The 24796-nt window shown below is 38.3% G+C and overlaps 1 long non-coding RNA gene, 7 other non-coding genes and 1 pseudogene across 13 annotated transcripts in view; all 9 read left to right on the top strand.

Annotated features, from left to right (window-relative positions):
* LOC139704654 (uncharacterized) overlaps positions 1 to 18168 on the top strand; it is a 35071-nt gene extending 16903 nt beyond the window's left edge. Inside the window, exons 6-19 of one of the 6 annotated variants that reach the window (XR_011706511.1) lie at positions 136 to 204; positions 1706 to 1789; positions 4512 to 4565; positions 6350 to 6434; positions 8341 to 8423; positions 10036 to 10204; positions 10653 to 11830; positions 12106 to 12180; positions 13114 to 13197; positions 14085 to 14154; positions 15195 to 15262; positions 15992 to 16114; positions 16904 to 17053; positions 18020 to 18168. This is a non-coding gene — a long non-coding RNA (uncharacterized lncRNA). Of the gene's footprint in view, positions 1 to 135; positions 205 to 1705; positions 1790 to 4511; positions 4566 to 6349; positions 6435 to 8340; positions 10205 to 10652; positions 11831 to 12105; positions 12181 to 13113; positions 13198 to 14084; positions 14155 to 15194; positions 15263 to 15991; positions 16115 to 16903; positions 17054 to 18019 lie in introns of all 6 variants that reach the window. The other 5 variants (XR_011706513.1, XR_011706512.1, XR_011706514.1 and 2 more) reach the window with 5 other exon arrangements.
* On the top strand, positions 415 to 489 carry LOC114101657 (small nucleolar RNA SNORD113/SNORD114 family). The gene has a single exon (XR_003584374.1). It is a non-coding gene; the product is annotated as a small nucleolar RNA SNORD113/SNORD114 family (small nucleolar RNA).
* LOC114101653 (small nucleolar RNA SNORD113/SNORD114 family) lies at positions 2428 to 2504 on the top strand. Its single transcript, XR_003584370.1, has one exon. It is a non-coding gene; the product is annotated as a small nucleolar RNA SNORD113/SNORD114 family (small nucleolar RNA).
* Positions 5093 to 5166, top strand: LOC114101655 (small nucleolar RNA SNORD113/SNORD114 family). Its single transcript, XR_003584372.2, has one exon. It is a non-coding gene; the product is annotated as a small nucleolar RNA SNORD113/SNORD114 family (small nucleolar RNA).
* On the top strand, positions 11099 to 11170 carry LOC114101669 (small nucleolar RNA SNORD113/SNORD114 family). Its single transcript, XR_003584382.1, has one exon. It is a non-coding gene; the product is annotated as a small nucleolar RNA SNORD113/SNORD114 family (small nucleolar RNA).
* LOC114101651 (small nucleolar RNA SNORD113/SNORD114 family) lies at positions 12621 to 12691 on the top strand. The gene has a single exon (XR_003584368.1). It is a non-coding gene; the product is annotated as a small nucleolar RNA SNORD113/SNORD114 family (small nucleolar RNA).
* LOC114101648 (small nucleolar RNA SNORD113/SNORD114 family) lies at positions 13538 to 13607 on the top strand (annotated as a pseudogene).
* LOC114101649 (small nucleolar RNA SNORD113/SNORD114 family) lies at positions 14493 to 14564 on the top strand. Its single transcript, XR_003584367.1, has one exon. It is a non-coding gene; the product is annotated as a small nucleolar RNA SNORD113/SNORD114 family (small nucleolar RNA).
* A 5887-nt stretch (positions 18169 to 24055) lies between the features above and the next one.
* On the top strand, positions 24056 to 24127 carry LOC114101662 (small nucleolar RNA SNORD113/SNORD114 family). Its single transcript, XR_003584377.1, has one exon. It is a non-coding gene; the product is annotated as a small nucleolar RNA SNORD113/SNORD114 family (small nucleolar RNA).
* The last annotated feature ends 669 nt before the right edge of the window (positions 24128 to 24796 follow it).

Genomic DNA, 24796 nt, shown 5'->3' with positions numbered 1-24796 from the left:
AGCAGTAATGGAATGTGTTAGGAACATATTCCACATTAACACAACTGAAGTTATTTTAAAAAAAACAGAAATTATTTAAATTATTCTCAGAACAGTTTAATATTATTCTTCATTCTGTACCATAATTGATTTCAGCATTCCCACATGTGTGGAGATCCTGGCTGGTACTGCCTTTGGGACCGTCCACAAGAACATGGATGATCTGTGAGTGTCTCAGGTGATGGAGGACAGTAGGGTCATTAGTTTTCACTGAGCCATCTTTGCATATGGACAGATTAAATAAAATAAAACCTTTGAGTGCTGTTGAAGAACTTTAATCACAGTTTAAAGGAATAAGAGCCTAAAAACTCATAAGATCTTTTCTTGGGGATTTTGTGACTGTGTTGTTATTTGTGAGTAGAGATGGACCAGAGATGGACCCGTGATGAATGGCATGGGGTTTCTGACACGAGGACAGTGATTAAACCCATCTGCAACTCTGAGGTCCATTGCCAAGCGGTACCGGTATTTATCCCTGGGAGGGAGAAGCATCTGTGTAGTCTTCTTCTTTTGGTTTGGGCGTTTGAATGACATTATCATAACCAAGCTAGCCATGAATGTCAATGAGTGAAGAATAAGAAATATATGTATGTAATTATTTTTTAAGACATATAATGAAACACGGGCCATTATTAAAACCATTTTGAGATTCTTAGTCCCAATTAATTAATAGTTGAGGCTGTTTGCCCTCTCAGACCATATAGTCATCTGAACATAAAGAGGCGTGATTTTGTTCTGTGCCCATTGATCATTTTATTAAGAAAGAAGGAATGCATTTACATAAATGAATCGTTGATTGAATGTTTGAGTGAGAGAGCATGGAGCAATGATGAGACTTTTATTCAACTGCATGTACAATTAATGCAAATTTTCTGTGCAGTTTTACTTAAGCAAACAAATTGAACCAATTTGCTACTCTTTGGGGTAATTACACAAGAAAAATGTAAATATTATTCAGGGTACTTATCTGGTGTAGGTGGGCTCACATATAATGAATTATAATGCTAATTCATAAATTTGTGTCTTAATTTTTGAAAATGTTACTAATCAAAGTGCCAATGGAAAACATGCAGTTGTGTATAAAGATCCTGATCATCTTATTATTCAAGCTTGTATTCATATTCAAGGCAAAGATTTCTAGACCTTTCCATTTGCTATATTAGTGTTTCAGTTCTATTTTGATGGTTGTTTAAACTTCAAAGCTCTCTTAGACAATTATCACATGAGTAAATAGAGATATTAGTGAATTAATAAGTATATTAAAGGGGTTCACCTTGGACGATTGGCAAGATTGTGTCATGAATTGAATCTCCAGTGGATCCAGTTTTGCACAAAATTCAACAAAATGAGGATCTTGCTCTTGCCCATGTGGGTAGCAATAACAGACTGGCAATCCTAATAGTTATTTCTGTTGTTTTCAATGCTGGATTCAATGGTGTTCATTATATTATTTACACCAAAATACATTATATTAGTTAATAAAGTATTGTCCTCTCTTCTAAATCACAGAAGTTAATAAATATAAAGTACTCCTCTCTTCCCAAATGTTTAGTATAGAACACAAACCATGGTTTATGGTTAATTGATTACTACACAAGTATGGTCCATTTAAAACAATTTAATCCAACTATTCAATCCATTTGAATACTTGCTTTTTATCCTCCAGGTGAACACATTCACCTATTCAATCACTGTCTTCCTGTGAAGACCTGGCCTTTCCTCTCTTTGGATAAGAAGAGAAGATGTCAACGTAAGTAAAGATCGAAGTTCATGTTCTTGCTGATGGTAGGGCTTAATCATATATTCACTGAATTATTTCAAAGGGATCAGTTCAAAAAGTGGTCATGTCTTGACCAGTGGTGGAAATCATTATACATTAAGAATCATGTTTAATCCAATTCAGAACAATTGAATTTCTTAGAACAAAAAGATGAAAGGCATTTCTGTCATGTTAAGGATTTTTTAATAAGTGACTCTGTTTTTATAGCCCAGTGGATTTAACACTTCTCCAGTGATATTGTTGTAGACTCTTAATTCATTGAGGTGAGAAGAGGAGGAAATGGAGACTCTGACCTTTTCCTTAGCTGTGGTATAAGATGGCAGTTCATTGCGTCATCTTGAAAATATGGATGCACTTTAAATGAAGGTGGCCCAACCATGGACCAGTGACTAATAGCAAATTGATGTGGTGCTAGGAGGTGGATTAGTTCATATCCGCATGTCTGGAGATTGCAGAGATTTAGGTCCTCAGCTCTGTGGGGGTGTGAACTTTGACAGCCATATTTGTATCTTCAGAGCCCTTAATTCATGGCTGTTGATCATATTATTGGGGAATCAATGAATAAATCAGGAATATTAACATTGAATAAAAGCATAGAATACCAAGTCTGGATCAATGATGAGTGTGCGTGGGGCATCTGAATCAAATATTTTGATTAAACCCAGTCTGTAACTCTGAGGTCTGCTCTGTCTATAACATTACAATTCACTGTTTAAAAGAAATGTGCTTATAGACATTAGAAATATCTGAGGGAACATGTTTTTGTTTTTGTTTTGACACTGGGGATTGAACCCGGGGCACTTTACCACTGAGTTACACTCCCAGCCCTTTCTTTAAAAATGTTTTATTTTGAGGCAGGGTCTCCCTAAGTTGCTGAGGCTTCACATCCTCCTGCCTCAGCCTTCTGAGTTGCTGGGATTATAGGCACGTCCTACTGCACCTGGCAGAGGGAATGCATTTTTGCTCTTTTGTTTTTCATAGGTTTATACTGCGCTATTTTAAGTAAATCAATGCCTGAATAAAGACAAGGAGGGCCATAACTCATATAATATGAGGGGAACAAATTAATCAAGGATTGTTCATTTCTGAAATTTTGAGTTTCAGTAAAGTGGGTGTTGACAGAGTTGCTCTCTGTGTTTTTGTTTTGGGCTAGTGGTGAGTTGCTCATTGCATTTCTTATTTTTAGAAGTGGCATACAGTTTATATAATTAAATTATATATTTGACATAATAACATTTATTATGTTGTAATCATATTTACTATGTCATTTATTATTATGTCATAATAACAATATATTTATTATTATGTCAAATACATTGAATTGTTATTATGGAATATGCATATCAATTAACTAATAAAATTGGTATGTATATTCCATAATAACAATACAACTAATAGTTGTGCTGAATTCATCAATGTAATAATAACTGGATATAATTAAATAACTTGATATAATTAAAAACTGAAATACTATGACGAGATAGTTATTGAAATGTGGAAAAAGCCTAAGCAAGAAAAGTTTGAGTATGAACATAATTACTACAAATCCTCTTATTCAATGATTTGTATTTAGAAGAAAATTATAAATGCATTTTTGTATGATTTCTGGTAATAAGTGAGTGTATAAACAGACGCTTGCCCATTGCTCTCAGGGCTTATAAATACTGTTGCTATTTTTACAAATGAATAAAAGAATAACATCACAATTCACTATTTAAAAGAAGGACCACTAAAAGACATATATGGTTTGTGAAGTGGCATCTTTTATTATGTGGACCCTCTTGAAATTCAGGTGCACAAGGCTGAGGCCCCTGCACCTTGATGGAAGAGTGGTACAGACCTTACTCTTCAGATGCAACTTGCCATTCGCATGCAAATTCAAATTACTTAAAAATAAAGATTCGGTTCCTCAGTCACACCGGCCACTTTCCAAGTCACGTGTGGATAATGGTACCATATTAGATGATACTGATAGAGAACTTCTGTTATCCCTGTTCCCTTGGGGGAGAGAGGGACAGTAGAGACAAGTGGCAGGAAATGGTGCTCAGTTTTAGGTAATAAATATTATTATTCATTATTGTTAAATTAATAAACCAGTAAATATAGGAATTAAATCACAGTGTGGCCCATTGACCAGATTGTGTCATGAAACATGAATTTAAATTCATTCTATTTTGCAAAATTTTTCTTCATTAAAAAAATTCTCTGGACTTGCTGGATATGGTGGTGCACACCAGTTATCCCAGCGACTCAGGAAGTTGAGGCAGGAGGATTGTAAAAGGGAGGCCAGTCTCAGCAATTTTACAAGACCTGCAGTAACTTAGGAAGATTCTGTCTCAAAAATAAAGGTCTAGGGATGTAGCGCAGTGGTAAAGCACCCCAGAATTCAATTTCCAGCTTCCCTCCCACCCCAGTATCTGGTCTTTTTTGCTGTAAGGTAAGATTATCTAGATATATATTAATCATCTTTTTTGGGGGGGTGATAGAGTCAAAAAATTATGTGGTATCTTTTCATACTAAAGTACTTCAGTAGATGAAGATAATATCACTGTTGGATTGATGATAATTGTGTGATATAAGTCAATGATTGTGATTAATCAAATAATGCAGAACTAACCTTTATTTAAAAATATTAAAATTTTATACTTTCCATTTTCTTGGAACTCTGTCTTTTCCTCCTGAATGAGCACAGCACCTTGGATTTGGTCATTCTCCATGATGAAGACCTTGACAGTTGCTTCCATGGGTAAGGAGCCATGTTAGTAACAATCGCAGTCTCCATTCTCTGTTCATATGTGGCCACTGAAGTATAGGACCAAAGATCGTGCACAAAAATTAAACGTAGGAAGTATGGACCTGTCGTAGAGATGTGTGAAGGGACAGCTCAACTTAAAAAAAGAAACTTAAGAAATGAAGTGGAAGGAATTTAATCTCCAGAGCTGTTTGACATTCTGCATTGTTCCCGCACTGTGGTTGATTCAGGAACTTCCACAGTGGTGGAGGGCACATCACTTGTGTCCTAGTTGTTGGGGATTTTGATTATTCATTATACCCTCTTTAAGAAAAAAAAAAAAAAGAACACATTCAATGAATGTGGCCCTCATGGGCCAGATTCACTGAATAGGTCATGAGAACGGCTCTGAGCTCCTGTATGTACACCTTGTGGGGCTGAGTGTAGGGACATATCGTAGTCATATCAAGGGTCTTTTCTTTTGAGCCTGTGACTCATGAGGAAGTAAAGGAATAAGGGAATGAAGAAGGAGAGAGCCGAGTCTGGCCAGTGATGAGATTGGAGTGTGTCTGAATCAAAGATTTTGATTAAAGCCATCTGGAAATCTGAGGTCCGATGTATACACTAGTTTCCCATTTTTCTCGATATCTTGATCAGCAGAGTACACATTTTATGGAAATAGACTGGGTTTATAAGTAATTCAGTGCATGAATAAATAAAGGAATGTAGAGATAGGTAAATCTAAAGAGAGCCCAGCGTGGTTCAGTTCTGTGATGCACCGTGCATTATTATTGCATGTTTCTGGAGTACTGAACTCCAATGCTACATATGAATAAAGGTGGTTGCTTTTTTGGAAAGAAGTATGTGACAGGTGTATGTAAGACTTTATATAATATTTTGATGTAAAGGGTTTGTTTCCTAATTATTTTTGATTAGCAAAAGGAAAATTATATAAATAGTAGATGAAGTAGTAATGTAACTGGCGAAATGAATGAGCATTGTTCACCTTGAGGATATACCAATGAAAAGAATTATTATTAATCCAACTATGAATTATATTATAAATAAGCAAAACATCTTTTTTTTTTAATTCCTACTTTCATGTGCTAATTGTACACACTGTAAGTTGCCCAGGCTGATCTTGAAGTTGTGATCCTCCTGTCTCAGCCTCTAGAGTAGCTGGGTTTTAGGTATGAGCCCCCACACCTGGCTCATAGCTAAGTTTTTAAAAGTGGGCAGAACATGGCCGAGGAAGAAGTGAATCAATCAGGTGTGGGAGTGTAGGTCCTTGACCATGAAAGTCAGCTCTGTTCTGGGTTGGTCCTGAGTTGACCCCTGTGTGTATGTGTGCCTGTTGTGTGTTTGGGAATAGATGAGTGAACATTCTATCAGCAAACAAATAAAACAGTGAATGATAACATTGTAGGGTCAAATGCAGATTATTGGTGAGGACTGACAATGAATCATGAATTTAAATTCATCTATTTATTTAAAAGACTACTTAAAAAAAAGAGATTATCTGTGGGCTGGGGTCAGTAGACATATGTGTGCAAAAGTGTTAGTTCTTACTTTTGATTGATGAATTTAATAATGTTCATTCTATTATTTGAAATTAATAGGCCAGTAAATAAAATAAATGAAAAGTTCTTTTTCTATAAAGTAAATAAATAGAAGTCCTTCAATGGTGGAAACTGAACTCAAATGTAGAATGTGATTAGCCTACTGTGCAAGTCAATGTCTTTTAAAATATCTAACCCTGTACTGTTTATTCTTTTAAACATTGGTATTTGGTGCCACAGAATGAAGACCACAGCTGATTTATTTAGTCTCTGCTGTCGAAGATCTTAGCTGTTGCCTTTGTGAGTAAGAAACCTAATGACTAAAGTAAGTAAAAGCTCAAGTTTTGTCAATTTGCTTGATATTTTCATTAGTTGCTTATTGAATTGCTTGAATTAAGCCATATATGGAAAAAGGACATGTGTTATGAAACTCAGATTCGTCCGATTAAGCACAGTTGTAGTTAAAGCATAGAAGATATTCCACTCATTTTCAGAGCTAATCATTCATCTAATTTCTGCTCTACATTTAATTCAAAATTTATCCAGTCACAAAATCTAGGGTCGCCATGTCCAATAGGGTTGCCCCATCCGTCCGTGGCTGTCTGTATTTTAAATGATGGGGATTTTAGGAATTCTTGTGTTCAGTTGCTATAGTCCTCTTGGTCGCTGCCTGGGGTTGTGGGGCAGTTGGTAGCACATGTCCGTCATCATACAAACTCCCTGAGGAAGAGCACAGGGGAAGGTGAGAGACAGACAGGACAGGTTGGCCAGGAGCAGGACGCTTGCTCCATCCAGGGCCACTCCATCAAGAGGTCCTGTGGAGGGAGGAGGCCTTATCTGTAGGGAAACAACCTGTAACCAGATCCTGGTAGCAATCCAGGTTATTGTTCTTGGCTTTTTAAAAACATTCATGATTATTGATGTTTTTTACTCTAGTGAAGCCGTGCATAGATCTATAAATAAAGACAGAAATTAAGAACAAGATTGCTATCCTGAATCAATGATGAGCAGTACCCTGGGTGTCTGCATCAAGGATTTTTGACTAAACCCTATGCCTGGGAGGTTCATTGCAATAAGATTGAGATTTGTTATCTCTATAAGAAATGAGCTGATTCTAGGAGTTAAAAATAATAGGGATAGTGTTTTGGGGGCTTCTGAGTGTGGAATATATTGTTTTCAGTAGAGCAGGGCATAAATACACCAAGAAACCTATAAATGAGAGAGAATGGATGACTCCCATTTAAGCATGGGGGTTGATAAGGCAACGAGAGGACAGTTCCAGGGACATAGGTGATCAGAGCCACCCCTCTTGGTGAAGGAGCATTGAGATAGGTGGATGCTAGACACTGTTTTGTTCTAATTATGTTTTATTTTTTAAAAAGGCAAAATATTTACTTAATTTCATTATTGATTAATTGAAAGAGGGCATAGGTCGGGATCTATGTTGAGAGCCTGTCACATGGCCAGTTCTGATTAATACAGTGATCTGCACTGTGCTTAACGTCAGTTCTTGGGTTTAATTAAAAAAAATAATAAAAAAATGATCGGATCTTTTTTTTTCCGTGTCTAATGAGCATCTAGACAGGCATTAATATTGTGCAGTTCCTGTGGAGTCACAGATATATAATGGTCTCATTATGAACTTGAAAAACAGTAAGTTAATGCCGCAGTTAATCATTTAAAAGGAAGCAAATCATGGACCAAGGAGGACCCAGGTTCTAAAACAGGGAGATGGATCAGTGTAGTTCCCCACGCACTCCAGATAGTTAAAATAGACTTAGGACCTTGCATTTTTGGAATGATGGCTATATTTATGAATTTAAATAGAATTTCCCTTTTTTGGCTTGTTGATACAATGTCCTTAAATATGGAATAGCTAAATGACACCATGTGTACCTAGAGAGGTCCTGTGTGTTCATGTGCATGTGGATATAGCTGAGTGTGCTTCCATCTACATCCTGTACCAGGGTTCATTCAGAAGATTCAGCACTTCCCTGCATGGGTAGAGGCATGCAAATAGACATGTGTGATAGTTCTTATTCTTTTGTCCGTTGCTCATTATAGTATATTTAATATTCACCCAATCGGTGAGTCCACAGGGATGCCATAGGTATGTTTAAATGTATGACAAGCACTGAGTTTTATGCTGATCAAATATTGATTTGAACTGAAATAGAAAAAAAAATCCCTCTATCTATCTAATCTGCTTTTTTTCTGTTTCTATTCTGCAGAATGGATGCACAGAGATACAATCTTTCTCTAGCGAGGAAGGTTTTGGTTGTTATCCTTTTGAGTAATGAGGTTAGAAATCTATGTAAGTAACAGATTAATTGATTCTGGTTTTATGGTTTATCATGGACGTTAATTCTGTCATTGAGAGGGAATAAGTGGGTACGTATACAAGTGAAATGAATGAAGGTCAGACGTGGACTAATTCATCATATCTTTGGTCCATTAAAGAGAAAGAAGCAAGACCATTCTATTTTCATACTCAATTTATTCGTGAATTAATTAATGTAACATTCATTATTCTGTTTTATTTCTGAGTGTCAGTTGATTTATTCTCCCTCTGCTTATGAAGACATAGTTTAGTCACATTCCAAAATGTAAGATATCGTCAGCACTGTATGTGTGGAGTAAAAGGATGGGTTCATGCTCGTTTTTGTCATCTCCTTAAAAATGGGTGAAGTAACTAAAAGATGATCCAACCCTGACCTGTAAAAGAGTATGGGATTAACATAAAGCAAGTGTGCTTGCTCTTAATTACTAGTCTACAAAACTAAGTCTGTCACTCAAAGAGAACTATCTACTTTCTCTGTGAGAAATGGACTTTGGACAGGTATTAAGCACACCTTTCTTTCTTTTGTGTTACTGAAGATTGTACCCAGGGCTTTGCACATGCTAGGTAAGTACTCTACCCCTGAGCATAGCCCCAGCCCTGTAAGAAACTTCAGTTTCTTATTATTGTGTTTTGTGAACCATAAGTATTGATTATATTTTAGTGGATTCTTGAGCCGGGAGCAAATGTATGAATGAAAGATGACGAAGAATGCTAAGCAAGGAGCATGCTGGGTTTTTGTTGGCTTTGAACCAAGGGTTTTGGGTAGTCCAAATTTGGTCAGTGCCAAATCAGTATTTTCCATTCCCACGATGACCCCTCTGGCTTAGAAACATATAAACATATCCTAGTAATAGGCATTGCTCTTATTATTCTAATAGGGTAATTTGGTAGTTGTTCAATTTAATACAAAAAAAAGGAAAAGAAAAAATGTTAAATAAATAAATGAAAATAAGCAAAAAACGACCAAATGGCATAGGAAGTCTGGGTTATGTAACAAGGATGATGGTTCATCCTGTTCGATGCAACCTCTACCCAATATAGGAGACACAGGCTGCCTGTGCCTTGGACATTACACATGCAGGGAGAAGCACTCATTTATTTTACTTTTGCATTGCTGGTTTGTTTACTCTATTGATTTTTTTTAAGCAATGTGAATGCATGATCAAATTAATCCATGAGGAAGTACATATAGAATAAATACATATGTTCAGCAACTTATGCGTACATCCACAGGGGTAATCAAGGCCCATTGGTGAGGCTATCAAACAGTCATTTAAATTAATTATATTGGAGAATATTCTATTTTTAAAGTAGACATACATTGTGATCTACATAGGATGGGGCATAGAAACAGCAGCTCCTAGTAGATGTAGCACTTTTCCTTGTGTTTGCTGATCAGTTAATCATTTTCATCATACAATTAAAAAGTAAATCTGAGAAGGTCCTAAGTGAATCATAAACCACCAGTGACAAAACTCTTGTCACATCTCAAGGACTTTAATTAGTTTAGTCATACATGACATCCACAACACGGAAAACAACCACAGAGTTTCCTTCCTTCTGACATCGGTTTTCTGTTCCGCAGCCTAAACGCCTGACAGCTGGTTTCATCAGTCTCTGGTGATGGAGGCTTGGATATGTGCCAGTGTGACGTGGAGTGCAGAGGCTGACCCCAGGAACTGTCAACGTTCTCCCATCCGAACACAGGCCCCTGTCATGAGGTTCTGAGTTAGAGAGTTGTGATTTTTATCATTGTAAGTTGATTCATTTCACAACCAATAAGCAAATCTATAAATAAATTATAGAGGACGAAGCATTGTCCAACTCTGAATCCATGTGTTTAGGCAAGAAGTCTGGGGACTGATATTTAAGGATGCCTCGTTAAATATCTTTAAGGTAGTGACTAGAAGGAATAGTCCATGTTATTTTTCTGGGTTAGCTCAAGTTTGACAGCGTTATTTTTAACATAGAGGGAATATGTAGATATTATCACAGATTCATAAATACCCAAACGGAAAGGGCAATAAACAGATTAATAAAGACAGATCATCCAGTTTTATGATTTGCATTATTCTGAGTCTCCAGCCTGATTTCAGCCTTGTGCTCCCAACCTGACTCTCTCTGTTAGCATGAAGACTCTTGTGAATAGTAGTGCAACTTTCCTTTTTGGATTAGTTTGTTTAAAGTGATTCTCTGTTATAGGAAAAAGATGTTCCCAAGATGGTGTTCCCAAGATGGTGACTGAATTCTTCTGTAGTCATGAGGTTTGTGGTCACTGCCATGTTGTTCACAACATAGGAGCCAATGTAAGTTGAGTCAAATTGCTTGTCCTGGAGCGGGTGGTATTTCAAGTATATTGGTGATGTGATAAATGGATTATATACAATCTGAACATAGCAAATGTGGCTGGATGACAAATATGGCATGAACATGAAATATTATATTGGTTAATCATCATTTATACAAATAACGTTGGTTAAGGAGAGAGGCAGGCACTTTGGAGAAAGATCTTATAGTGGTCCATGCCCTATTCCTAAGGATCTTGTTCTCAGAGATTTGTGACTCATAGTTACATAAATACTTTCAGTGAGAAGATGAATTGGTCAATAAGCAGCTGTAGATATTATTGAGAAAAGAAGAGACAAAGTTGGATCAATGATGACCACTGGTGGCATATGAGTCATGGATGATGACTGCGGGTCTGGATATCTGAGGTCCAATACAGATGACACCTAGTAGATACTGGGTGATGTTTGGTATAGATGTTAGGAAGAGTCAAAGATGTTTTTCTTTGTCTCTGGATTCCTTTTTTCTTTTAAAATATTTTTAGTTGTACATGGACACGATATCTTTTTTTTTTTTAAATTTTTAATGTGGTGCTGAGAATTAAACCCAGTGCCTCACATGTGCTAGGCAAGTGCTTTACTACTGAGCCACAATCCCAACCCCTGTCTCTGGATTCTTGAATTTTGATTTTATTTTTATAATTGGTTCAAAAATCTGAATCAGTAAGCAGTATTCTCTGAAGGACAAATGATGTGTGAAGGCACAAAACACCAATGATGTATATTGAATCACAGATATCCATTAGGAAGTGAAGGATCAGAAGAGCTATAACTTTGGATGAGGATCATATATTCATGAAAAAAAATGTCCTATGTCTTTGTTCTGGGCTGAACCCCATTCAATGTTTATTTTCTCAAGGAAAAAGAATTATAGTTTAATACAAACATAAATGACTAATAAAATGAAACAAATGCATGGAGTAACAGTGTCTTTAAAATCCGTTGTACTTTGTACTCTTCGGAATGAGTGTTCCAAAGATGACCAGAGTTGCAAGGTCCATGGATCTTTCTTGTGTTCTTGGAGGAGAGACCAATGTAAGTGGAGTGAGGTTTCCTTTCCTGGATTGGGTGGTGTTTCGGGAGGCTCATTGTATCCATAAAAGCAGTATATATATAATTTCAGAAGGGCAAAAATGACCAGAAAATAAACATGTCTTGGGCATGAATTGGCCAGGTTCCATATTCTTGGTTTCTTGAGCAAAACTGTGATTTAACTCCTACGGAATGAATTATGAAATGGAAGGAGAAAGGCAAGGATCAAGGGACAGAAGGTCAACCTTTTCCTAACTCCTTGTGCTCTGTCCCCTCAGAATGGACACTCTGAGATTATGGAAGCATTCTTCTCTGGCCCTGTGATGTACAGTTCCTGTGTGTGTTAGGAGCAGGTGAGTAGCGTCAAGAGCTTTTGTGTTGGCTGGGGTGGTTTCTCCAGGCCATTCACTGTCCTAGAAAAAGCATCACACATAATCTATGAAAACAACAATGGCTGAATGATAAATATGGCCTGGCCATGGTCACATTCGTTGATCACAGTTGGTAAAATCAACATGGCGTCGGGGAAGAGATGAAGACATGATGTTAAAGATCTTGTAGATAGCTATGCTGTGTCTCTAAGGTTACTTTTTTTTTTAATGTTATTTATTTATTTATTTTTATGTGGTGCAGAGGATCGAACCCAGTGCCTCACATGTACCACATAAGCTACAACCCAGGTCATCTTTAAGGTTCTTGATCTCAGATACTTGAGAGTCATAATTATGTAGTGGCTTGAGTGACAATTCGACAATAAGCAACTGAAGATATTATTGAAGAGCAGGGTTGGTCTTGGACTAATGATGACCACTGTGATGTATGAGTCAAGGATCGTGATTATAGGTCTGGAAGTCTGAGGTCCAAAACCATAAGATAGCTAGTGTCTTCTTTGTTACCCTAGGGATAGATAATATCAAGAGTCAAGGATGCTGTTCTTGAACATTAGTTCTATTTGTTATAATTGTATCAAAAATATAAATAAGGAAAGAAGTGGGCAAGGCTTTCTCTAGTGGGAAAACCGTGTACTCTGCTTCCTCAGACCATTGATTCTTAAAACCAGAAGTCTACCTGGGAGGAAACAGATGAGCTATGTTTTTTTTTTCTGGAATGGATGCTGTGTCCAGTTTATAAAAAAAGTGTGGGGAACAGAATTCTGTTCAGTGTTTGTTGGTTTTATGAAGAAGAAAGTGTGATAATTTAATGCATGGTTCATGAAGAAGTAATGGAAGGATAAATGGACAGAATTCCAATGTCTTTAAAATCTGCTGTGCTCTGTACTCTCACAGTGGGTGCTCCCAAGATGTCGACAGCATTCTTCTCTGGCCACAAGGTCGGTGGATCCTGCTTATGTTCACAGTTTAGAGATTAATGTGAGTTGAGTGAAACTTCTCGCCCTGGGTTGTGTGGTGTTACAAGGAGGTTCACTGTAGTGGTAAGAGCAGCACATGTCATCTCAGAAGGGCAACCGTGGCCAAACAATGACCATGTCATGGCCGTGAATCATTATGTTGACTACTCAATAACGGCTATATTATTTTGAGCGAGTAAGAGTCATACTCAAAGTAGGGAAAGCTCCTGTAGAGAGCTGTAAAGTACACATCAAGAAGTTACCCTAGGGCCTTTGGACCATTGTTATAAATATTATCAGTGAAAGGATGGATAAGTCAATAAACAATGGTAGAAATTAAGGGAGGGGAAGAGCGCCAATCTGGGACCAGTGATAACCACTGGTGGCATATGAGTCAAGGATGATGACTGTCTCTGAAACTCTGAGGTCCACACCAGAAGACATCTAGCTTGTAATCCTAGGGATAGATATTAGGTATTATCTAGGATATTGTTCTCTGTCCTATGGTTCATGAATTTTCATTCTATTTTTGTAATTGAAACAATGGTGAAATCCGTACATCAATATATACAATATATAAAAAATGAAGATAAAGTGAGGGAGGCATTGTCTGGTTATGAAAGTATATGTCAAGGCCAGAAGTAGCTTGAAAATGTTTGAAAAACATGCAAGTCTATTCAGACATAAATAGTAGTGATTTTTTAGAACCTTGGACGAGGATGGCATGTGCAGAAACAATAATGGTTCTGAATCCTTGCTAGGGTCAAGGCCACATTCAATGTTGTTGGTTTCTTGAGCAAAACTGTGATTTAACTCCTACGGAATGAATTATGAAATGGAAGGAGAAAGGGAAGGATCAAGGGACAGAAGTTCAATCTTTTTCTAACCCCTTGTGCTCTGTCCCCTCAGAATGGACACTCTCAGATGATGGAAGCATTCTTCTCTGGCCCCTGTGTGTGTTAGGAGTATTGTGAGAAAGGTGAGTAGAGTCAAGAGCTCTTATCTTGACTGAGGTTGTTTCTCCAGGACATTCACTGTCCTAGAAAAAGCATTACACATCTATGAAAACAACAATGGCTGAATGATAAATATGGCCTGGCCATGATCACATTGATCGATCACAGTTTGCAAAATCAACATGGCATAGTGGAAGAGATGTAGGCCATGAACCTCAAGACCCTGTAGAAGTCCATGCTGCGTTCTTTAGGATCTTGATCTCAGATGCTTGAGAATCCGGGTTATCTAGTTGCTATGCGTGACATTACAAATTCATCAACAAGTAACATTGATAACACAGGAGGGAAAGAGGGCATGTCTTGGATCTATGGAGACCACTGGTGGCACATGAATCAAAAATGATGACTATAGGTTTGGAAGTCTGAGGTCCAACACCATAAGACATCTAGGGTTCACTCTGTTATCCTAGGGGTTGATGTTGGCAAGAGTCAAGGATGTTGCCCTTGGTCTCTGTGTTCTTGAACTTCCATTTTTTTTTGTAATTTTATCAGAAAATAAAAGTAAGGAAAGAAGTGGGCAAGGTGTTCTCCAGTGGGGAAAACCATGTGCCACTATTGATAAATATGAATCACAGAGGTCCAATTGGGAGGAAAGGTATAGGATGGAGTCTTTTTCTAGAATGGATGCTGTAAAGTTCTAATGAAAATATCAATAATTAAGTGTAAATAAATACATATGAATAAGTGAAGCATGATAGCATTTTTATAGTCTGTGGACATGTAAAATGTGCCACCAATTTTTATGGAAAATGTAAATATATTAATTATACATTCTTTTAGTATTTCTCCTGTATCTAAAGCTGATACAGATGATAAAACAAAGAGCTACTCTTCTTATTCTGAATTTCTGAAGATTAGTTAACTAGTTTTTTTAGGGTCTAAGGAAATGTGAAATGTGTTACTCCAAATCAAAACCCATATATATATCTCTCTGAAATGCAGAGTGAAGGATCAGTGTAAAAAGCATGTCAATGTTTGATCCCTGCTTTTCTCTTCTTTCTAGAACAGATGCACTCTATTTGATTGATGGATTTCTGAAGTTGCCTGTCTTATTGGGGAACTGATAGAAATGTGAGTAGTGATAATAGTTTTTTTAATGTTTTTCAGGAAAATAGCTTTTTGAATGTTTTTCAAGAAGGCATTCCATGTATTAATATAATGGGTTTAATATTGTCAAAGAAAGCCAATTGTCTCTGATGATAGTTATGTATTCATATGAAATACTGTGTGGTGCTCCACCTGGACCCTAATGATTCTTGGCCCAGCACCATTCATGATGCATGGCTGATAAACACCATGTGAGGAACTGGAAGTTCCAAACAAAGGCAATCTAGCATGCTACCTCAGTAGGAAGTGATCCTGCAGAGAGGTTGTAAGATGCGAGTATTGTGTTCTTGATCTTTGCGTTCACGGATTTTAATTCCGGTATTATAGTTGGATATATTAAAAGTATCAACAAATGAATGTGAATAAATAAATAGGTAAAGTATCATCCAATTATGAAAATGTGTGGAAGGAAGAGAGCCCATTAATACAAGTAAATTAGAAATGCTCAAGTCTATTAAGAAAGGCATCGTTTAAGAATGGTACTTTAGCTAATGATCATATAAACTGTACAAGTAATAATCATTATGATTAGTACAAATAGGGCAATGAAGAATTAATAAACTAAGATAAGCAAATATGTGAAGTATTTTCCAATTATATAAATGAACATGCATCTAAGGGCCTGAGCTGGAAAGACTGGCCAGGGTGGCCCTAGCTCGGCAGTCAGTCACATTTTTGCTTTGTGTTCCTCAGGATGGATGTGCACGTGGGCTTACAGATGCCTCCGTGTGGCACATGATGACAGTGTGAGTCCTAGCCCCAGACTCATCCTGCTAGCCCAGGCTGCTGTTGAGGTGTTTCCTCTGTATTTAAAAGGTGTGAAATGTCTTCTTTGAAAGCCGTCCCTGACATGATGATATATATATTTGTGATATGTATGTGGCAGTAAAAATTTACATGATGTATTACATGAACAAATCCATGTAGAAGCATTAATAGCAAAAGTACCTATAAGTGTAGGAAGTTAGTCTACAGAAAACTATAGCATTAATCAAGGCTCCAGCCCGTTATTTTTCTGTGCTTTTATTATTATTAGAGAATTAATGAATTCAGTCATAAGGAGGTATATATAAGAATGAAGACAGGCCTAACCAGGATCAGTGGTGATGACTGTGGCACATGAGCCAGGGATGACCGCTGCACTGGGGACTGAAGCCAGAGCAGTGTTGCCTCTGGCCACTGCTTATTCCTTCCTGTTGGCAAATGTGGGGAATACAAAAGAACCATGGTTTTGATTTTGTGTTCATGGACTTAGGTTTCATTACAAGTAGATCAGTGAGAGAATAGGCAAACCGGAATGAATAAATACGAATGAGCAAAATGTTGTCTGATATAAATCACATGAGATGAGAGAAAGGAATAATGTACGTTGAAAACAGTGAGGTCTGTAAAGAAATGAATAAAGGGTGTTATGCCATGGGATAAGGAAGACGTAGAAAAATATACATACACAAATATATGCACACATATATGTGTGCACATACATATGTATTTTAATGTTCTTGTTTTATTTGTGTCAAGATTGATATTGTTGATTTTTCTAAAAGAAAAATTAACACGTATTAATTCCGAATATTAAATACCTAAATCATTAATGATTGACAGGTGACCTGCATGGACCAGTAGAGATAAGGTGTCAATTTTGCTTTTGTTCTGCTTTTCGTTTCCCGGAAGAGACCCCTGGGCTGTGTTGCGCATTCTGCCTCCATCGTGGGTTCAAAGGTTGCCTATCTGGGTAGGAGTTTGGGCAGCAAGGTGAGTCATGGGTGATGTTCTCACTATGTTTTGCTGGTTTGCTCATGGCGTTCGCTGTAATAATTAAGAAGTACCAAAAAATAATTAAAGAAAAAGCTATCTATAACCCAGTGATAAATATAGACAGGGCAAGAAACATGTTAGTTGTTGATATTTACAACTTTGAGAATGATTAAGGAGAATATAAAATGAAGTGAATGATTCTATAAACAGATATTGAGGATGTCTAAGGATCTTCAAGGGTTTTTGGAATTGTGTATATTTTTCAGTCACACATGTTTACTTTATTGTTATTAGATTATAGATAAATGAATCATTAAGGACGCAGAAACGAGCTAGACAGGGTGACAAGCACCTGTAGCCCCAGGTACTTGGGAGGCTGAGGGAGAAAGATCATTTGCATTGAGGATTTCAAGGCCAGCCTGCTCAACTTAGTAAAACCCAGTGTCATTTTAAAAAAATGTAGAGGTAATGACTCTATAGACGGACTTAGGATTTCATAAGGATCTTCTTTTTTGGTGACTTTTGATACTTTCGTAATAAATGGATCAATAAGAGAATCAGTGTAAAATTAAAATATGTTTCACAGTTTCAATGTATAGAATTTTCGGTCAGAATATTTTAAAAATGAAAAAAATCAATGCACAATTAAAATAAGTAAAAATGAAGACACTGTAGCATTATCTAATTATCAGGAGTAGGTGAGGTGAGAGAAAATACTAATTAATAGGGATAACAATCCGGTAAGGAAAAATGGTTCTGGCTTCCGATGATGTAGATAATGCGGATAATGCCGGTGTTCTAGTTCTGCACTGATGGAAGTTTCACATTGTTTTTTCTTAATGGAATGTGAAATGTATATCAAGCCAAATTAGGTATCGCCTAAGTGACTGAATAATGACTTGTGGGTGTGAGATCAGTGGAGGGAACATCTCAGTCATGTTGTCATCTGCTCTTTCTCTCTAGAGTGGACACACCCCGACTGATCAAAGCATCTGGCCCTGACTGTGACCTCTGTGGCAGACCCTGGGTGCGGGAGCATAAAGATCAACATGTGGTCGTCAGTTACCATCTTTGGGAAGTTTGTTTATTTTGTTTGGAACATTCAAAGTTAATAAAAGAAGTATATTTAAAGTAAAAAGAACAATTGTTGTCCAAAAAAAAAAGGTGGGATTAACATGAAACGTTGTGTTGATGAATCATTTTTCTGGCGATCAGGATGATTGAAGTGGGGCCATGGATTCTGGAGACATTTCTGTGGACACTTGAATCATCATATTTAATGCATCCGTGAAACACTGAGGACCGTGTCTTGATATGCCCATGTTGACAGTGAATCTGTAGCTACATGTGGGTGTCAGGTCTTTCTTTCTTGTTTTCTCTTTGTCCCTTGGAGTTTTTGTCTCCTAGGATCTTTTTATTTCTCATAGGATTTTTAAAAAGCAATATTAATGGATTAATCAATGAAGAATTGTAGATGGGAATAAAATGCATGGGGCACGTGGACCATTGATGGGAAGGGGCGGCAGGCGAGTCCTACGTGATGCGAAGTCAGACACAGAGTAGTAGCTGCCCGAGGCTGGGGTGTGGTGGGAGAAGGGGGCAGATCAAAGCATACCAAGCATCATTCAGAGAGGCAGAGGTTTAGAGGAGCCTCGCCCATCCTGGTGAGAGTGGTTGTTAACAATGGGTAGCACTGTCTCAAAACGGCTCAAAGACTAGATTTTTAAATACAAGAATATTTACAAAAATGTACAAATATGTACAAAAATGACAAGGCTATGAATTGATAGATGTGTTTCATTAGCTTGATTTAACCATTCCACAGTGAAAACATATGTCAAAACAGCACATTGTATCCTGGAAATATATATAATTATTTGTCAATTAAAAATGGAAAAAGAAACCCTGACTAGACCGATACTCTCACATGAGAAAGATTTTAGAAGTATGAAAGAATTATTTTCGTGGATTTTGATCCTAGTGTCATTTGTGGCCCCCATGGCAGAATCGCATGCACAGTAAATGAGAGAGGGCGTGGAGGGTGGAGAGTGCCTACTCTTAGTACCCCTCTAATACTGTTAATGTAAGCTGAAACCTAAGGTCCTCGAGGGAATGTCGGTGGATCACGTGTCTTATCTCTGACCAAGGATGATATAGATAGTACGCTCAGTTTTTATTCTGGGCCTACGGCAATTTTGATATTTTTCATTTTCTTATGGAAAAATAACAAATATGAACCCAAAGTCATATAAACTTAATCGCTCACTAAACAAAAGGGGGATTGTGCAGATCAGTCTTGGTCATCGACTCTGTCCTTCTCAGGATGGGCAGAGCCAGGTGGGTAGGACGAGGCTGTGCGGTCACCTCTGGGTGTCGGACCGTGGAGACCAGTGTGGATAATGGCCAGTGTGCTCATCATTGTCTGGTGTTTTGTCCGGGATATCGAGTGTGCTATCCCAGAAAGTAAGGCTAATCAGAGAGGGCAGCTGTTGCCCCGTGATACATATGGCGTTGAAATGGAACATGGCGTTGATCCATTGATCTTTTTTTTTTTTTTCTTGTCACAGTGAGGATGAATAATGAAGGAAGAGTAGTCGATGAATGTGATTGTCTAGAAAAATATTAAGGATCTCCTGTGCAGTTTTTATGATCAGTGGCTATTTATTTTATTATTACTAGAGAATTATAAGTTAATTAGTTAACAAAAGTAGATGAGAGTGTAGAGAAATTGACCCAAGACAGGGTAATGACGATGACCCTGGGGTATGAGTTCTATGCAGTGAGTGACTACTGCGTGCTCCATTCAGTGAGACCCGATAATAACAAAACAAAGTATATCCGTTTGGGTTGGAGTGATCTTATGTACAGATTCTAGCAATGTAAAGGGACCATTTTCTTGGATTGCTTTTTCTATAGTTGTGTTCTACTGTCATAAATGATAACAACGTTACAATCATTGGAGAAATGTAAATAAGCGAAGATAAGAAGTGTCTACTCCGTAACCGTGGCGAGGCAATAAAAATACTAAAATATATTGAAAATACCGAATTTTGGGCTGGGATTGTGGCTCAGTGGTAGAGTGCTCGCCTAGCACATGTGAGGCCCTGGGTTCGATCCTCAGCACTACATAAATAAATAAAATAAAGATATTATGTCCAACTACAACTAAAAAAATAAATAAATATTAAAAAAGAAAAATACCAAATTTTATTAAAAAGAATTTTTTATTCTTAAAAATTAAAAATAGTCTATTAAAAAAAGTGTCTTACTTCTTTGAATGAGGATGATTTAGACAATTCAAATTGTCTATGGGTCAGTGGAAATTTTGATATTCTTCATTTTCTTGAGAGAAAACTTAATAGGTATCACCTCAAATTCATATGCACCTAGAGGGCTCGATGAGGGAGCACCTCCATCTGGGGTCAGTTGCTCAGCACGTGCACTGCTGAACTACCCCCAGCACTGACCACACTCTGGGTGCCCAGGCTGCCTCTCTGTGCTGAGGCACTCGGTCCACTCTGGGCTGGAGTGAAGCACATCTACTGGTTTTTGTGACAAGGGGATCAATCAGAGGCCTGATCCATCAGGCAAACGGTTCCCAAGACAGGTGGTGGGCACACAGATGGATCTTATGTGGTCTTTGAGTGTTTGTGATTCACACGTATTTAATTATTATTGGCAAAATCACAGAGTCATCAATAAACCAGTTTAGGTAGGACGGAGGAAGGCCCAACCTTCGTCCAGCGAGGGCAGCTGGTGGCACCTGAGTCACGGATAACAGGTACCGTGTCTGGACATCTGAGCCAGACCCAGCAAGGTCCTATCCTTAGGGATGCCCTTGTTCTGTTCCATGCTTTCACCTATGCAGATTAATTCATTGGTGAACAATAAATAACTAGGTGTGTCAAACAATAAATAAGTGCATGAGACCTTGTCTAGCCATGAATGTCTGTGGTGAGGCATGGAATAACGTGAATATAAACAACACATTGAAACACGTCAAGCAATCAGTGGACTGAAGATGTCACTTCTTTTCCTAAGGACCATTAGGCAGTGACACGGGTAGGCAGCATCAAGTTTTGTTATAGGTGTGCATCCAACACACCCAAACATGTTTCTGTGTGTGTATCCATGTTTATATTATGAAACAGTCGATACCTGACTGTCGGCACAAAGGAGGACAATAAGGACTCCTTAGGGACCACCTCAGCCTCTTACTCATGTTCTTTGTCTCATTGTCCTCAAGAAGGACACACGCCCCCTCATTTGTGAGTTCCTCCATGGAGCGAGCTCCGTGTTCCCTCGAGGCTGAGGGCAGAGGACCACTGTGAGGAAGGCTCACATCCTTCTGAGAGTTTTGCCATGAGGTGGTCACTGTGTCATTAAAAATGTGAAACATAATCCAAAAGGCCAACCATGGACAACAATTAAGGTGGAATTAATGAGATTTATGAATCCCCATGTGATGAAAGTTCATGGAAAAAATACATGGATACGCCGAGTGATCCCTCAGACATGCAGGACACTCATTGCCCTGCCTCTCAGGTTTTTGTGAAACCTAGTTTTAAAACTTACATCAGTAAGTTGATCAATTAGCAAATACACACGAGAATAAAGAAAAAGGGATGTAATCCTGAGTCACAGGATGAGTGTGTGTGAACCTCTGAGGTCCAATAAAAAAGTGGGTGTAGTCTACACCTCTGTTTAAAGCGCCCCCATAGACTGATATCAGGAAAGTTAAAGGCTCACTTTTTGGAATGACCCAAAGAAAGAATTAGTGTACAGATAAAATATGATGAAGATGGTCTCGCATTCCCACCAGTCCTGTACATGGGTAAGTAATTAAAACCATGAACACAGTAAATATACAGACATCTATCAAGGAATATAACTGTCTCCACCCTTGTCCTTCTCTGGACAGGAATGACATCTACAGCCAATAATCAAGTTCTGTAATGTTGGTTTTCTCCAGAGAAGAACAGTGAATGTCCTACTTCCCTGTGCAGTATAACACCGAGCAAGGGCCAAGTGAAAGGCGGGGCCCCAAAGAGGAATCACAACTTTGTGTTCATATGTTCCACATTGTACAGTTCCGAAACTTTGTGGTAAAGCAGGAAACATATCAACACATACAGATCATAGTGCAGTTCAAAGAGAAATAACTGGTGTGTGCATGTCTCCTTTTGACTAATGGTGGTGTAGACCTAATTATAGACAGTGTTCTGGGTCAATGGCAAGTTCAAATTAATGAATTGGCACAAATCAAGAATGAACAGTGAGCACACCCCATTTGTTGTCAACATCTCTGCTCTCTTCTTCTCAGAGTGGACATTGCCTTTGGACAAGAGGGCTGGCCCATGGTCAGGTGCTGTTAGCGCCCTTCTGAGGAGGAGCTGCAGACCTGTGTGAGTCATAACTAGCGTTCCTACTTCGGATGGGTAGCAGGCTTAAGACCATGTACTGATTCACAGGAAGTGTACAGCATAGGCACAAATGTGACCTTCTGTACCTCCCATAGATAACAGGAGGGACATGAAGCATTGCCTTGATTATGCATATGACACAGAGGTGTCAATGTTGAATGATTACACATACAGAGTAAAACAACCAGGCATTTCAGACTTAGTGAATCAAAGGCTTATAATTTATCAATTAATGAATGAATAACTTAGAAAGTAGCAATGGTTGGACAGATTGAAGACCCATAGTGAGTCGATGATGACTGCTGGAGGTGTCTGAGTGAGGACTGTGACTTGCCTCTGGATCTGAGTTCCTTCACTAAGTGCAATGTACAATGATCGCATTAAAGTGTGAGAGATGCCAAGGGGGGGGGCGCATCTCCATTAGTTGCCACCTTCTCTGCCCTCTGCTCCTCAGATTGGACCTGGCCTGTGGACAGGAGGATGGCTCCGTGGTCTGGTGCCCTTAGGACCCTCCTGAGGGGAGCGGCCGATCAGTGTGAGTCCTGGTCAATCTTCCTGTTTGAGATGGGTTGGCTTGCATAAGGCTTGTGTCAGTCGAGTATAAATTAATGAATCAGAAAGTAGCCATGGTCAGACAGATCAAGGATGACTGCTGGAGGTGTATGGGTGAGGACCTCTGGATCTGAGGTCCTTCCCTATCTCCCACCAAGGGTGTTTGTCTAAATGTCTCCCTGTGACAGATTAAAAGTGGGGCACTTCTCCGATTGTTGTCATCTTCTCTGCCCTCTGCTTCTCAGAACGGACCTGGCCTGTGGACAGGCGGACGGCTCCATGGTCAGGAGCCATGAGCACCCTGTTGAGAGGAGCTACAGCCCAGTGTGAGTTGTGGTTAGTCTTTCTCTTTGGGACGGGGTGACTTGCACAGGGCTTATGATCATTCAATTAATGCATGAATAATGATCCAGAAAAGGAGGTGGTCGGAGTGAGCGAGCAGCCGCTGTGGGACAATGATGATCCTGGGAGCTGTACGAGTGAGGACAGTGACTGCCTTTGAATCTGAGGTTCTTCTCCAACTCTGACCAGATCTGATTGCTTAAGGGTCTCACTGTGACAGGTGGACTCTAGGGCGCCTCTCAATTTGTTGTCATCTTCTCTGCCCTCTGCTCCCTAGAATGGATACGACCTGTGGACAGAAGGGTCTTCCATGTCCATGGTTGGAAGAAGCTGCTGACCACTGTGAGTCATAGGAGTGTTCGTGTCTTGGTTTGGATGGTTTTCTTGAGTACTTCCTGAATTATAAAAAAATGTGAAATACGATAAAAAATAGATGGTGTAGTTTTGATAGGTATACGTGCCCTATGAAGTATTGATACTGTGTCTATGAAAAATTGAGGGTTATTAATGGATTAATTCCAAGATACTAACACTGGAATGATTCCATAATAGACTAGGAATAATGTGGCTCTTCTGTGGGTTTTGTGAATCAAGGTTCTATAATTATAATTATTCCATTAATGAATTAATCAATAGGCAATGAATGGATTAATCAATAGACAAATTAGAACTCTTTGGGCAAACAGAGGATGATGACTAGTGGTGGCGTATGAGTCATAGAATATGAACGCATGTCTGGCTTTCTCTTCTTGAAATAATGTTATTAAACAGGCATTAGTGATATAGAATATATTTATTTTTGGTCAATGTATTCATTGATTTTTAGTCTATAATTATATTTGGATCAATGAAAAATCTGTATAATGGAAATACTATTATAAGAGGCCTGACCAGTCATTGTTACGTATTACAACTATTGACAGCAATGTAAGTAAATGTCACACTGCTGTGCCTTCCTTGGCTAAGAGTGTTGTACACAGTGTGATTGATAGGTATTACTCAGCATCCGGGACAAACAATATTTCTGGTTATTCATTTTTGTACAAAAAAAATGATACAAATATCCTCCAGATAATGAATTCCTAGTAGAACAAGTACAGGGAATATGAAAAGCCAGGGTCAGGGGACAGGTGTCCTGTATCAATGGTCTGCTTTGTTCTCTGTTCCGCAGACTGGATGATTTTGAGCCCATTAATGCTGCCATCATGTTGTCATGGAGTTTGGATTACGTGAGTAATAGCTGATGTTCCAGTTTTATCTGCTTTTTTTTTTTTAAAGAAGTATTGCTACTTTTAAAAAATTAAATATAACCCAAGAAGGTAAAATGTTCCCACATGAAGTATACAATGTATAATGTTACACCAGCCAGCTATACATGAGCAGAAAGCTCAGGATGTCACAGATGCTTCTTCCTGGCAAATAA

The sequence above is a fragment of the Marmota flaviventris genome, chromosome 2 (assembly GCF_047511675.1).
Source record: "Marmota flaviventris isolate mMarFla1 chromosome 2, mMarFla1.hap1, whole genome shotgun sequence".
Taxonomy (NCBI): domain Eukaryota; kingdom Metazoa; phylum Chordata; class Mammalia; order Rodentia; family Sciuridae; genus Marmota; species Marmota flaviventris.
Note: the sequence above shows the minus strand (reverse complement) of the source record. Positions and strands in the feature narration are given on the sequence as shown.